This window comes from Tribolium castaneum, chromosome 4 (genome assembly GCF_031307605.1).
Source record: "Tribolium castaneum strain GA2 chromosome 4, icTriCast1.1, whole genome shotgun sequence".
In the NCBI taxonomy this organism is placed as follows: Eukaryota; Metazoa; Arthropoda; class Insecta; order Coleoptera; family Tenebrionidae; genus Tribolium; species Tribolium castaneum.
The window spans coordinates 20,854,782-20,868,854 of NC_087397.1; the positions used below are offsets into that span (position 1 = coordinate 20,854,782).

At 35.4% G+C, this 14,073-nt stretch overlaps 1 long non-coding RNA gene across 1 annotated transcript; it reads left to right on the forward strand.

Moving 5' to 3' along the window:
* Positions 1-8,520: 8,520 nt before the first annotated feature.
* On the forward strand, positions 8,521-9,485 carry LOC135265933 (uncharacterized). The gene is made up of 2 exons (XR_010333808.1): positions 8,521-9,088; positions 9,149-9,485. It is a non-coding gene; the product is annotated as an uncharacterized LOC135265933 (long non-coding RNA).
* Positions 9,486-14,073: the final 4,588 nt, after the last annotated feature.

Consider the following 14,073-nt stretch of genomic DNA (forward strand, 5'->3'; position numbering starts at 1 on the left):
TTACCTTTTGGCGTCTTTGGAAAATTCTTCGCCGGCCGGCTTGTACTTTTGGAGAGGAAAAATCACGAAGCGGAACGAAACTACTTGATGCGCTTTTCAAACCAAGAACTCAACACCTCTTCAAGGTCACACGCGCGCCACTACTTAAAACTAAAAACCACCCTTTGCGAATCGCGCATGACCGCGGGAGAAATTCAAAATAAAACAAACAAAAATTCTCTGAGCCCAAAAACTAAATTAAACTAAATTCTAACATACCGCCCACCTAAAAGGCTCCGCGTTTTACGAAACCGTAGGAACAGGTAAAGGGCAAAGCTTTACCACTGGGCGCTTGAGCGTACCCTGGGAGGTACGTACTGTGGCAACTCTGACGACCCCATCTGCACCAGGATGCACCGCGACGATTCTTCCTAACTGCCATCGTAAAGGAGATAGGCATTCATTTTTAACAATCACTAAAGTATCAGAAACGATTGGTTTTGAAGAAGTATTCCACTTACTTCGTTGCTGAAGAGTGTGTAAATATTCCTGATGCCATCGTGACCAGAAATCTTGGTGCAGACGTTGGACTAATTGCCAGCGCGTTAATCGATATATTTTCAATGACGATAAGTCTGAATCAGGAGGTGCGCTAAGAGGTTCTAACGTCAAGAAATGGCCAGAGGTTAAAACTGAGAGGTCGTTAGGATCGGCGCTAACCGGGCAAAGAGGACGCGAATTAAGTACTGACTCAATTTGAGTTAGAACCGTATACAATTCTTCGAATGTGAGGATTTGCTCTCCTATAAGACGATGTAAATGGGTTTTGACCGACTTAATGCCGGCCTCCCAAATCCCTCCAAAGTGAGGGGCTGATGGGGGGTTAAAATGCCACCGAAGACGTTCACGTTCTGCGGCTGATTTCATATGACGATTAAGCTCGCGATAGCCACCAACGAAATTAGTACCGCAATCTGAATAAATATAAGAACAACGTTCTCGACGAGCCACGAATCGCCGTAAAGCGGCCAAAAACGCTTCTGTGGATAAATCCGACACTAATTCGATATGAATAGCTTTAGTACTAAAGCATAGAAATACACAAATATAGGCCTTCTGCGACTTTGAGCCTCGAGTTCTACCTAAAGTGATCTTAAAAGGACCACCATAATCCACTCCAACACACGAAAAAGGCTTGATTTGAGAAATACGCAGCGACGGTAAATCTCCCACTGGAGGTTTATTTTCGATTCAATTATTTTCGAAATAAGTTTTTTAGCCCCCAATATCCAAAATCTCTGAGACAATAGGAAATGGAGCGTTTGAGTGCCGGGGTGAAAATACCGAATGTGCATATCCTCAACAATTAGCTCGGTTAAACGATGTCCACGAGGAAGTAACATCGGATGTTTAGCATCGAAAGAAAGACCAGAGTGTTTGAGGCGACCACCTACACGTAAAATCCCTTGAGGATCTACAAAGGGCGCCAATTTTCTGAAGGGTTTGGAACAAGATTCCAGATTTTTAACTTCCGAGGTGAATACCTGTTGTTGGACATGTTTAACGAGCAGGGTCAATGCGTAGTTTATTTCATCCTCACTTAAGGCCTCAAAATTTCGAGTTTTAGTTTTAAGATTTTTGACAAACCGTAGCCACACTGCGATAATGCGTAATATTTTTCGAAGAGAAGAGAAGGTACTCAATATGCGATCGAAAAAACTTTCTTCTGTTTGAAGAACTAAGACAACCTTGCGTTGTTCTTCTACCATTATCGAGTCATTTTCCAAATCTGGTATCTCCGATTTACCTACGACCAAATCAAAATTGCGTAACCAAGTGGGCCCCGCCCACCATAGCGGGTGCTGCAGGAGATGCATTGGATTTAAACCACGAGACGCGCAATCGGCGGGGTTGTCATCCGACGAAACGTGATGCCAAGTAGCAGTGGGTGCTAATGATTGAATGAGAGCAACCCTATTGATAACAAATACCTTCCAAAGGTGAGGAGACGATTGAATCCACGAAAGGGCTATGGTAGAGTCGGACCACGCGTAAACTTGTTCAATCTCTATGACACCTTTAAACGTGGTAAGGGTGTAATCTATTAACTTGGCCAATAAAACTGCCGCACATAACTCTAGACGCGGAATGGAAATTTTCTTCAACGGCGCTACCTTTGACTTTGCACAAATGAGACGAATTTCTATTGCATGGGTAACTGAGACACTTCGTAAATAGACCACTGCGGCGTAACCAGACTCACTAGCGTCGCAGAAACCATGAAGGGTACACAACCGAACTTTTTCTACGATAATTTTTCGGGGAATTTGCAAAGTCGCTAATTGGGGAAGTTCCGAACAAAATTGCGTCCAACTCGAAATAATGTCGTCAGGGGGCGAGTCATCCCAAGACAACTTCAAAGTCCATAGATACTGAATTAAACGTTTTGCGTAAAAAGTTAAAGGAGCCAAAAACCCAATAGGGTCGAATATGCGAGCCAATTCAGACAAAAGCGATCGTTTTGAGCACGGACGATTGAACGGTTGAATACTATAAGAAAAACTATCGTTACGCGGGTTCCATTGCAGTCCCAAAACTTTAACGAAAAACTCTGATTCACTATTGAACGCAAGGGCTTGATCTAATTGATGTGAAAGAGGAATTTTGTTTAAAACGGTAGGGTCATTGCTAGACCACTTTCTTAATTCGAAACCTGCAGTACTGAGCAAGTCAATTAGTTTATCCCGCAAATTATGAGCTTCAGCAATCGAAGAGCAACCTGTAATAATGTCATCGATATAAACATCGTTAACCAGGACTTCGGAAGCGAAAGGAAATCGAGTTTTTTCCAGAGATGCAAGTTCGCCTAATGTGCGAATTGCCAAAAAGGGAGAAGACGACACTCCGTAGGTAACGGTATTTAACTGATATTCCTGAACGGGTTCCTGTGGGGAGTTTCTCCACAAAATTTTCTGAAATTTGCGATGTTCAGGAAGAATCAAAATTTGACGATACATCTGTCGTATATCTGCGGTGAACACGATGGGATGAACTCTAAAGCGTGAAAGAATAGTCAAAATGTCCTTTTGAAGTTTTGGACCTACAAATAAACTATCATTGAGAGATTTGCCTTCTGACGAAGGACAGGAGGCATCGAAAACTACGCGAAGTTTTGTGCTTGGACTATCAGCCTTTATAACACAGTGGTGGGGAATATAATATCCATCCGACGAATTTCCATTTGTAAGGAGCTGCATGTGGCCAAGATCTAAATATTCGTTCATAACAGCCTTATAGTCTTCGTAAAGCAAGGGGTTTTTAATAAGACGACGCTCGATTGACTGAAGTCTCCGAAATGCGTTAGCGAACGAACCGGGAAACATAGGATCGTCTTCTTTAAACAACATGGGAACGACAAATCGACCAGAATTATTTCGATAAAATAGCGACGCAAAGTTATTTTCTGCTAATTTATCTTCGGGTGGCAAAGTAGCATCCAAAGGTAAATTAGGCTCTTCAATTTCCCAAAATTGTTTGACGATGTTTTCGAGAGGTAGTGTGTCGAATGATTCGATTGTTGCGCAAAAACTATGAAGGTGTGGTGAAGAACTGTGCTTCCTATGCGTATTTGACCGAAATTGACCCATAAGAATCCAACCAAATTTTGTGTTCATAGCGGTGGGAACGTCCGAATTTCCGAGAAGGCGACCAGATTCTAAGATAAGAGGAAAAATATCCGCTCCCAATATCATGTCAATACCACGAGAAAGATTAAATTGACTGTCCGCTAATGTCAAATTCATTAGGTTGGTCCAACCGGAAGTTGAGAATGATACGCTTGGCATATCATCGCAAATTTTGTCAAGAAGAATTGCGTTAATTGAAAAACGAATAGATGGCTCATTTTTCGATCGAAGAGTGCATGAAACCTCTTTTGAGGCCTTATCATTCATGCCTCCCAAGCCTTTAATTATAAAGGTCGAGGTTTTGCGTGATAATCCTAAGCGCTCTGCACAATTTTTTGTAATGAAATTCGCTTGACTAGCGCTATCTAAGAGGATGCGAACTTCTTGGAACTGTCCTAACGAATCCTGGACTTCAACTACAGCGGTAGACAACAATACAGACTGCGACGGAATCAAATTAGTGAGCGAATTAATGCGAGTAGGCGAATCTAGCGATTTAGGGGAAGTATCTATTGGAGCGATTGGATTTTCCGAAATTGTTGCGGGTTTGGACTGAGTTGAGAGCGTATTCGAACTAACAAAATGCAAAAGAGAGTGATGGCGTTGATGACAGTCTCGACAAGTCGACGACGAGTTGCAATTGCGCAATAAATGTTTAGCACCAAGACAATTAAGACACCATTGTTTGGACTTTACTATTTCATAACGAGATTGTGGTGATTTTGCGAGAAATGTGGGACATTTATAGATGAGATGATCGCGATTGCATAAGGCACATTTGGAGTTTTCCGAATTTACAAGGAATACCGAACCTTGTCGAGGTTTAACAGGAGAAGAAACAATTTTTGGAACCTTTTGCGTTAATTTCGACGTATTTGGAGTGACATTTTGAGAAACATTGTCCGAGGCTTGCGACATTAAAAGCAAAAAATCACTTAGCGATTTAAAAGTTGGGACAGCGGTTGGCGAATCTTGACCGAGTTCGAAACGACTAACTAACGACGAGCAAAGCCTATTCAACAACATATTAAATAACACAAAATCCCAACTTTCGAGTGGAAATTGTACCATTTTTAATGCCGCCAAATTTTCCTCAAATGTGGACAACAATGTTCTAAGTTGCGACGATGTATAATTCTCTGTCAACGAAGGGACATTTTCGATTTGGTTCCAATAGTGCGTCGCAAGCAATCTCTTGTTGTCGTATCTTTTAACGAAAGCATCGTATGCGATTTGATAATTAGTGCCTACCATAGGAATACGACTAACAATTGATAGTGGCTCCTCACTAAGAGACGAAATTAAATAACTGAATTTTTCCACGTCTGACAACGACCCATTCTTATGAATTGTTGAGTTGAACATGTCCAAAAATGTTTTCCACGTTTTTAATTCTCCGCAAAATTTATACAACTCCAACCGAGGCAATTGAATGTGATCTTTATTAGTGGTTTCAGACTGATTTGACTGCGAACGTTCAAAGGTTGGCTTTGATTTAAAAACGCGCTCGAACACCACATGAACAAAATAATAATCATTATCAAATGCAGCCTGAATTTCTTTTTCATGGTTTAACTCCTCATCACTGTTTGCCAACGTACCAATTATTGTGTTATGATATTGATAAAAATCCCCGTATATGCGTTCAATAAATTTATAGCGAGCTTTAAATTCAGGATAAGAACTTTCGTAAAGCGCTTCTTGACGATCAGCCACCTCCGCTACCTTTTTTAACTCGTTTATTTGCGTAATAGCGGTCTCCCGAAGAGCAATACATTTTTTTATGGATTTAGGGGCCATATTCAAATCCTGGATTTCAAATACGAAATAAAAATAAATCGATTTAACAATTCGAAACTACAACGAAAAGAGCGAGAAAAAGCGATAACCCGAAAGCAAAAACCCAGCGATAAAGCGAGATAACCAATACCTGTTCTAGGACGCGACAAATTGAACCGAAAAACTGTAATTACGAAACGACGAAACAAGCTCAGAGAATTTACCCATACGAATTTGCGAATTGAAACAAATTTAAACTAACAACAATGGTTCCGAATACACTTTGCGTTCGGGCTCGAAGGACCAAAATAAATGTAAGCGGCTAAATTCGTATGGGCAGTTCAAGTTACAAGAGAAAAAAAAATGAGAGCGGCGAGCTTGGGGTGGTTCTTACCTTTTGGCGTCTTTGGAAAATTCTTCGCCGGCCGGCTTGTACTTTTGGAGAGGAAAAAACACGAAGCGGAACGAAACTACTTGATGCGCTTTTCAAACCAAGAACTCAACACCTCTTCAAGGTCACACGCGCGCCACTACTTAAAACTAAAAAACCACCCTTTGCGAATCGCGCATGACCGCGGGAGAAATTCAAAATAAAACAAACAAAAATTCTCTGAGCCCAAAAACTAAATTAAACTAAATTCTAACAATGACTATCAAAATATATAGCTTCTCGCCCACGTTTTACGTAAGCTGTCCAATGTGTACTAATACCTCAATCATTATCTAAATTTAATATACCACATTCATTGATTCGTACGTTTTGAGTCAATAAAAACACCTCTAAATTTTTGAATTTTTAACATTTTACAATATTTACATAGATCTACATCAGTACGAAAACGTCTGGGAAGCTTTATCAATATTTTTTTGTAAATTTTGAACGATCTAAAAAATGACAGAAACTTGTGCACGCTTCGACTAATTTATTAATATCACGACCTTCTCGCTCCAGTCGTTTTTTAAATTTGATAACCAGGAATGTGCAATTCAAATGGTAATTTATTAATAACAGAATTTACAATTCCTGAACCAACACTCTGATGCTCTTTCTTTCTCTTCAAAGCTCTACTACGATTGATAAGATAAGTTTTGATCATTTTTCAAACATTTATATTTCTTTATTCTCCACGGATGCATACCTAATATTTAATAACAACTACAATGTCGTGCGATTGTAGACTTTCTATTCCGATGAGTTAAAGTTAAAATATTTATACTTGTATCACATTATTCTTCTGTTTTGTTCTCTCTATGTTGCTAATTTTCAGTTCAAGAAATGGTTTTAGAATCATTTCTGCATCACGAATTCGTTTCTGAAACTACATTCTATCTCTTATTCAATAAAATTTTTGATCTTCATCAGCGTCATTCGAACTTGAAGAGTAGCAACTTCGTTAAATCTTACAGTGTTTGAGTTATTTATCTTAGGTCAATGTAATTTACCTAAATAGAGACCATTTTGCATATTAACTGCATAATTATGTGAGGAAGATGAAAACCAACCGTTACTATTCCTTCTTATCAAAGAAATGTGACTCGAGTTCATTCAAACACACACACACATGAGTCTGGATGCAGATACTACAACTTATGCGATCCTGATACCATCTTTTAAACTTTCTTCGCTAGATGGAACAAATTTAGGAAACTGATAGGGGTGAAAGGCTTAATTTTGCTCCAAGATCCTAAAATAGACATGATATATATCATGATCCAACAATGGGTGTAACTCATTGATCTTAAAATATCCATGACATCATAATTCAACAATATCAATTACGTCAATAATTCATCGATAAAAGCGGTGATGTCATGATCTAAAAATAACCATGTTCACATCAGGTGGTTCATTATACATTACATAAGGGGTTATGGCTGCACACCAATTTTCAGATAAATATCATTATCAGAACTTTCAATACTTTTAATGGTTGTATAATTTTTACTTTTTGTTTTTGTACTTTGTGGTTTTAACATTTTAATATTCAACAATATTCAGATATTCAACAATAACTCTAGAAACATAATATAAAAAAGATTGTTTGATTTTTGAAGTGTTTCCTATCGCTTCTTTACTGATCATAAATAATTTGTTACCATTTTTTATTTTTTCATTCAAAATATCAATTTCTTCATCGCTGAGGTGCTCAGTAAATCGAAATGGTAATATGAATGAAAATCCCTCACATTGCACCATAACCTTCATTCCATATTTTGTTGATAGTTTTTGAAATGCCTTTACGCAATGTAACATTTCATAAACTTTAATACTTTCAACACTATCAAATGATTCCATTTTAAGCTTTAAGGTTTAAGCTTTCAAATGCTGCACTACTCATCTTGAATTCTTGAATAGTATTTCTGTTTTTCTTTTCTTCACAAGCACAAAGTAATAAATTTTTATTTAATTCACACTGATGTAACTAGTACTGAAGATGTGGTTAAACAGAATGAAATTTTAAGCTTATGTCGTGGTTTATATTGAATAAATGTAGGGTTTGAAGGGTACGGGGTTAATTTCACTTAGAATTATTATGTCATAATCTAAAAATAACCATGGTATTATTATGCAACAAACAATAGCGGTGATTCGTCGATCCAAGAATAGACATGATATCATGGTCCTTCGATGGTGGTGACTCATTGATCTTAAAATAACCATGTCATCACATAATTCAACAAAAGCAATTACGTCAGGGATTCCCTGAAAGAAGCGGTGATATCATGATCTAAAAATAGCCATGACATCATCGTAATTTTATCATGTGGTTCTCACAATTTGTATTCAAGAATTATTATTTAAATCTAACTTAAGACTGAAAGCTAGCCGTTGCTATCAAAAGGAATGCGATTGAAGTAAACATATGCCGCCACCTACGCCCACGCTGCGGCCGCTTGCATCTTCATCGCATGTCTGCTGCTGGATACACCTCTATACAGTTGCAACTTATGCGATCCTGATACCATCTCTTAAACTTTCTTCATTGAATGAATCAAATTTAGGAAACCAATAGATGTGAAGATCATGTCATAGCCCAAAATTTTAATACCATACATGATACAACAATACTGATGACACATCAATCCGGAAATATCTATGATGTCATAATCTAAATGCAGCCATGACCTCATGATCCAAAAATTGCAATGCCAGGAGGGTAATCCCATAATTTTCAATGTGTGATTCCCCACGAGATTTCCATCCTGACATCATGATTCAAAAATAACCATGACATCATTATACAAAAATAGCACTGACATCAGGGTAATCACATAATTTTCAATGCGAGATTCTCCAAAGTGACGCACGCGCAGACAAAAACAAGCTATGACAAAATAAAATTGACCTATGAAATTGGCGGGTTGTCATCCCTTCCATTTCAAGTTTGCGTTTACTAAATAAGTTTCAATTCTTATTGGATGAATTTTGAGAGGTGGAGCAAATTAAAGGCAACAAGGGTAAATTGTAAATTCTCATCTTTTTCTAATATAGCTTCTTTGTCACAAAACTTCCTATATAAACATATGGAAACTTCTGCAGATTTTATCTTAAGTTAAATACGAGTTCTTTTCGAGTGACTTAAGTTAGACCTTTAAAAAGATGAATAGTCCAATAAGAAAACCATCAGCCAGCTTATGCACTGGTAAGTCTAATTTAAGGTATTGTGTCATTTATAACTTAAAGGTAATTGTTTATGTTGTAGAGGATATGGTGACATGTGCCTATAATAACCTACATAGGCTAGTATGGCACAGGATGGCCAAACACATTTTTAAGTGTCACAGAGAAGAGGACGCAAAAAGAAAAAGAGAGTCCGAAAATAAACAAAACGTAGAAGATCAGACAGAAAGTTGGGATAACGAAAATTATCTTAATAAAAATAAACACAACGCCGAAGATCAGGAAGAAAGTTGGGATAACGAAAATTATCTGACTGAAAATAAACAAAACGCAGAAGACCAAGAAGCAAGTTGGACTAACGAAAATTATCTAACTGAAAATAAACAAAACGTTAACGATCAGGATGAAAGTTGGAATAATGACGATTATCTGATTGAAAATAAACAAAATTCCGAAAATGAAGAGGAATGTTGGGATAACGAAAGTTATCTTATGTATTAATACAGTATAATTGTGGAACTGTGAAATAAATAAGCTAGTAAATAAGAAAGCATTTATAAAACGTAGTTTTCTTTGGTAAATGCCCTGTATAATTAAATAAAAGTAAACTCATATGAGATCAAAAACAGAAACCTGTTCCCATTACCTCATCAAAAAGTATGTGCCCTTTCTCACTGTTTACACGCAAAGTTTCACCTGTAGTCATAACATCCTTAAATGGGGTTGGAAAATATTTGAATAGTGTACTAGCATAAATTTGTCAAAAAATTGTACAACAATTGTACTTCAAAATCATCGATACAATCTAAGCCCAAAACGGTATTACGATCATAATAATAAATTTGTATACTTGAGGTAACACTTATTATTCTTTAATCAATTTAGGAGATTGAATCTTACTTTTAACACAAGTTTCAACTGATTCAACATCTCGACCGATATGAAGATCCGTGGAGACCATATTACCACGATATACAATATTCAATCAGTATATACGATTACTCATGATCCAGTTTGGGGGATTTACCTGCTTTTTCATTTAATTGTAATTAACGACTGAAATCCAGCCGTTATAGTTTCTTATCGAAAGAAATGTGATTGGGTTTCAATTAAAACTATAAACATGAAAGACACTCGTCACCGCCGCCCACGCTATAACCGCTTACACCTTTATCACATGCCTGCTGCTGGATACTCCACGCTGTTGCAACTTATATGATCCTGATACATTCTCTTATATTTTCTTCATTAAATGGACCAAATTAAGGAAACCAAAAAGGCTTAAATTATATTAATCATGTCGTAAGCCAAGAATTGTAATATTATACATAATATAATATAAACATTGACTCATCGATCTGGAAATAAGTGTGACATCATAATCTAAAAGCAACCATGAGATCATGGTAATACCAAAAGGGATTCCCATACTGACGTCATAATCCAAAAATAAGTATGACATCATGATACAAAAATTGCACTGACATCGGGGATTCATATAATTTTCAATGTGGGATTCCCCAAAGTGACGCATGCGCATACAAATTCAAACCATGACATTATCATCTAAAAATAGCATCAACATTGGGGATTCCCACGAAGCGTTAGAGCTTACCTTAATGAGTCACAATCCAGGAAGAAACAGCATTTAACTTCCGCAACACTATGTCCGTTCCAACCAAATTTGTATGCCCCAAATGCAAAGGTGAAACCGAGATTCAAGGACGAAACTGCATGCATGGTGAAGTAAAAAGTTATATGAAGATGTTAGGACAAAAATATAAATAATAAGTATATATGTACATACGTTTGTTTAAGTGTAACTGTTATAATAATTAATAAATATGTCTGTATAAAATAAATGCATTTTTATTAATTTGAATACATTACAAAACCCTAAAGCAACCATATCCCACCCTGGCATAAATATCTAAATATAACAATGACCGCAGGGATTCCCATAATTTTCAATGTGAGATTTCTCTGGAGATTCTTATCCTGACGTCATGATCCAAAAATTGCCATGACATTATGATCTAAAAATAACTACAACATCAGGAGATTCACATAATTTTTAATGTGGGATTCCCCAAAGTGTCGCATGCGCAGTTCTTATCCTGACGTCATGATCCAAAAATAGCCATGACATCATGATCTAAAAATAGCTACAACATCAGGGGATTCACATAATTTTCAATGTGGGATTCCCCAAAGTGTCGCATGCGCAGTTCTTATCCTGACGTCATGATCCAAAAATAGCCATGACATCATGATCTAAAAATAGCTACAACATCAGGGGATTCACATAATTTTCAATGTGGGATTCCCCAAAGTGACGCATGCGCAGTTCTTATCCTGACGTCATGATCCAAAAATAGCCATGACATCATGATCTAAAAATAGCTACAACATCAGAGGATTCCCATATTTTGCGTCGGGGGAATCCCTGAAATGGCGCATGCGCAGACGAAGTGAATTTGAACCGGCACAGCATATCTACTCAGCTTATTAATGAATTCAAATTCACAAGAAATAATACTCCTATTGCCAGTGGCGTATTACAGTTGAATACAAATGAAAACGTCTCTCTGATTTCCTAAATATGGGCAGTCCATAATTATTAAAGTAGTCAGAATAAGCAGCAAACCGCCAGATATACAGATATTTATAATTTGATATTTTCTCTCGAGCTTTATTTGAGCGTCTTTTTTGACCATATTAAGAGACCAACAAGTTTTATGAAAAAATGTTAGCATTCTGAAAATCTCTTTTTCCAAAGCTACAGAATAAACTGCTGCGACAATCATCTTAAAAGTTAGTGTTATTACACTGAATATGTTTTTTACTTACAAATATGGTGTCATTGGGACATATCTGATGCAAAGGTTTATATTGAAATTTATGTACATGTATTATAACTGCAAACAATCAACGAACGTGTAAAATATAATAAGGAAAACGTCGCAAAATTTAGTTATTTTGTAATTATAAACGTTAAAAAACATCGTCCTTAACATAATAAAAGGGTCTGAAGAGTGATTCATTAATCATTACTAACTTATGTTTAGTTTACCTTTAAAATCCGTCATGGTTTCTGTTAAAAACTCTTTTGACTATACTGAATGCTAGTTTGTACAGGTATCGAAAACTCATTATAGCAAGACTAAAAAATGAAATATATAATTAAACCAAAGAAACCCTCATTATGTCGTTAAACCATCAATATCTAAAATAATTACGTAATTGGTACGTATACAATTTTGGTTCTGGAACAGCAGTTAGGTACCGAATAAAATACAGAAAATATTTAACATTCAATGTGGCTTGCAAATAAACAGTTTTTATTACTCGTATTACCGCAATAAAAAAATATATCAGAGATTCAGAGACTGAAAATCCAAAAAAAATTAAAAACTGGTATACAAAAAAATTATAAAAAAACAGTAAGATTAAAATTCTGTGGATCTAAGTGTCTGAAAATGTGATTAAAAAAACTTCAGAACTGCAAAGTAGAAACATTGAGAAAGTGGAAAACTAGAATTATAAGACAGTAAAACAACAAAAAACTAAAAAAATTAGGACATGAATATGATGTATGGAAAATTACGAAACAAAAAAGCTAAAATACTGAAAATAAACTTAAAAACTGCGTTATTGAAACACTGAGAAACTATGAAATTGAAAGGCTGGAAACCTAAGAACATAAAAAATAAGAAGTTTGTTAAAAGTTGAATAACTTGAAAGAATTAAATGCAATACCTAATTCTTGTTTTCGCTTCCCCAAGATCATTAAATCGTCTAAACAAAACATAACTAATAAATTTTCAAATGCCCAAGTTAATAACTGAAAAGATATAAAGATTTTTGACCTAATTTGATATATTTTTGAGTTTTGAGTTTTTATTACACAAAAACTAGGAATCCTAGAAAAGTATGACTTTCACACAACTAATTAAATTCTACACTGTCAGTTTAGAAAAAGTAATAATTGCAAAAAATTAATTTTTAAAATCAAAATTAACAATTAACACTGCAATTTTGACACTTCTACGTAAACTATTTTTTTATTCCTAAATCAAGGCTAATACAAAAATTGTTTAAAGTTAAAAAATAATTTTATATAGAATCAGAGTATGCATATTTTTAAAAAGTTCAAACACTGACAAAGAAACTAACCAAAAATTTTGAGACTGGAATTTTGAAGAACTATGCGACTGAAAAACTGAGAAACTGAAAAAACTATAGAACTGAAAAAAAGAAACACTAATAAATTGAATCAATAAATTCTAAAATAAAACAATACACTCACAGAAAAAAAAATAAAAAACAGTAAGATTCTCTAGATCTCAGTGACTGAAGGAGTGGTAATTAAAACACTTTGAAACTTTAAAGTAATAACATTAATAAGATTAGATAGTAAAACCATAAAAAACTGAAAAATTGAGGAAATTAATGATATGAAAAAAGATGAAATACTGGGCTTGAGAAACAAAAAATCTTTAGATGTAAAATAAAATTACTATAAAATTGAAATTTTCATGTAATAATTGACTAATAAAATAACTAAATTCTAACAAAACAAATTGAATGAAATATGTTATTTTAAATTAGGGAGGTTAAACACAACTGTAGGATGTTTAAAACTCGTTTAGGATACAACAACTTTATCTATAAAGTTAGGAAAAATAAAAATAAAGTCAGAAAAGATAAATAAAACTTCAAGAAAAGAAAAAGTTCAATTACTTTATTTTGTTTATTTCAAATTAGATTATTTTGTTGCGAAAAGATTAAACAATATATGAGTTAACTTTAAGACTGTAAAAAAAGTACTCATTACTTTTGGCTACTTGAAAGGAGACTACTTTCACGAAGATGGTGCAAAACTAGAGCATATGAGACAGAGGTCTGAACAACCTGAAATAGAAATAAGAGTAAAAAATCACATGTTAGTAGGATCTACACACAGAAACAAACAAAGTGAAATATAGAGAAATGCTTGCCAAAGTA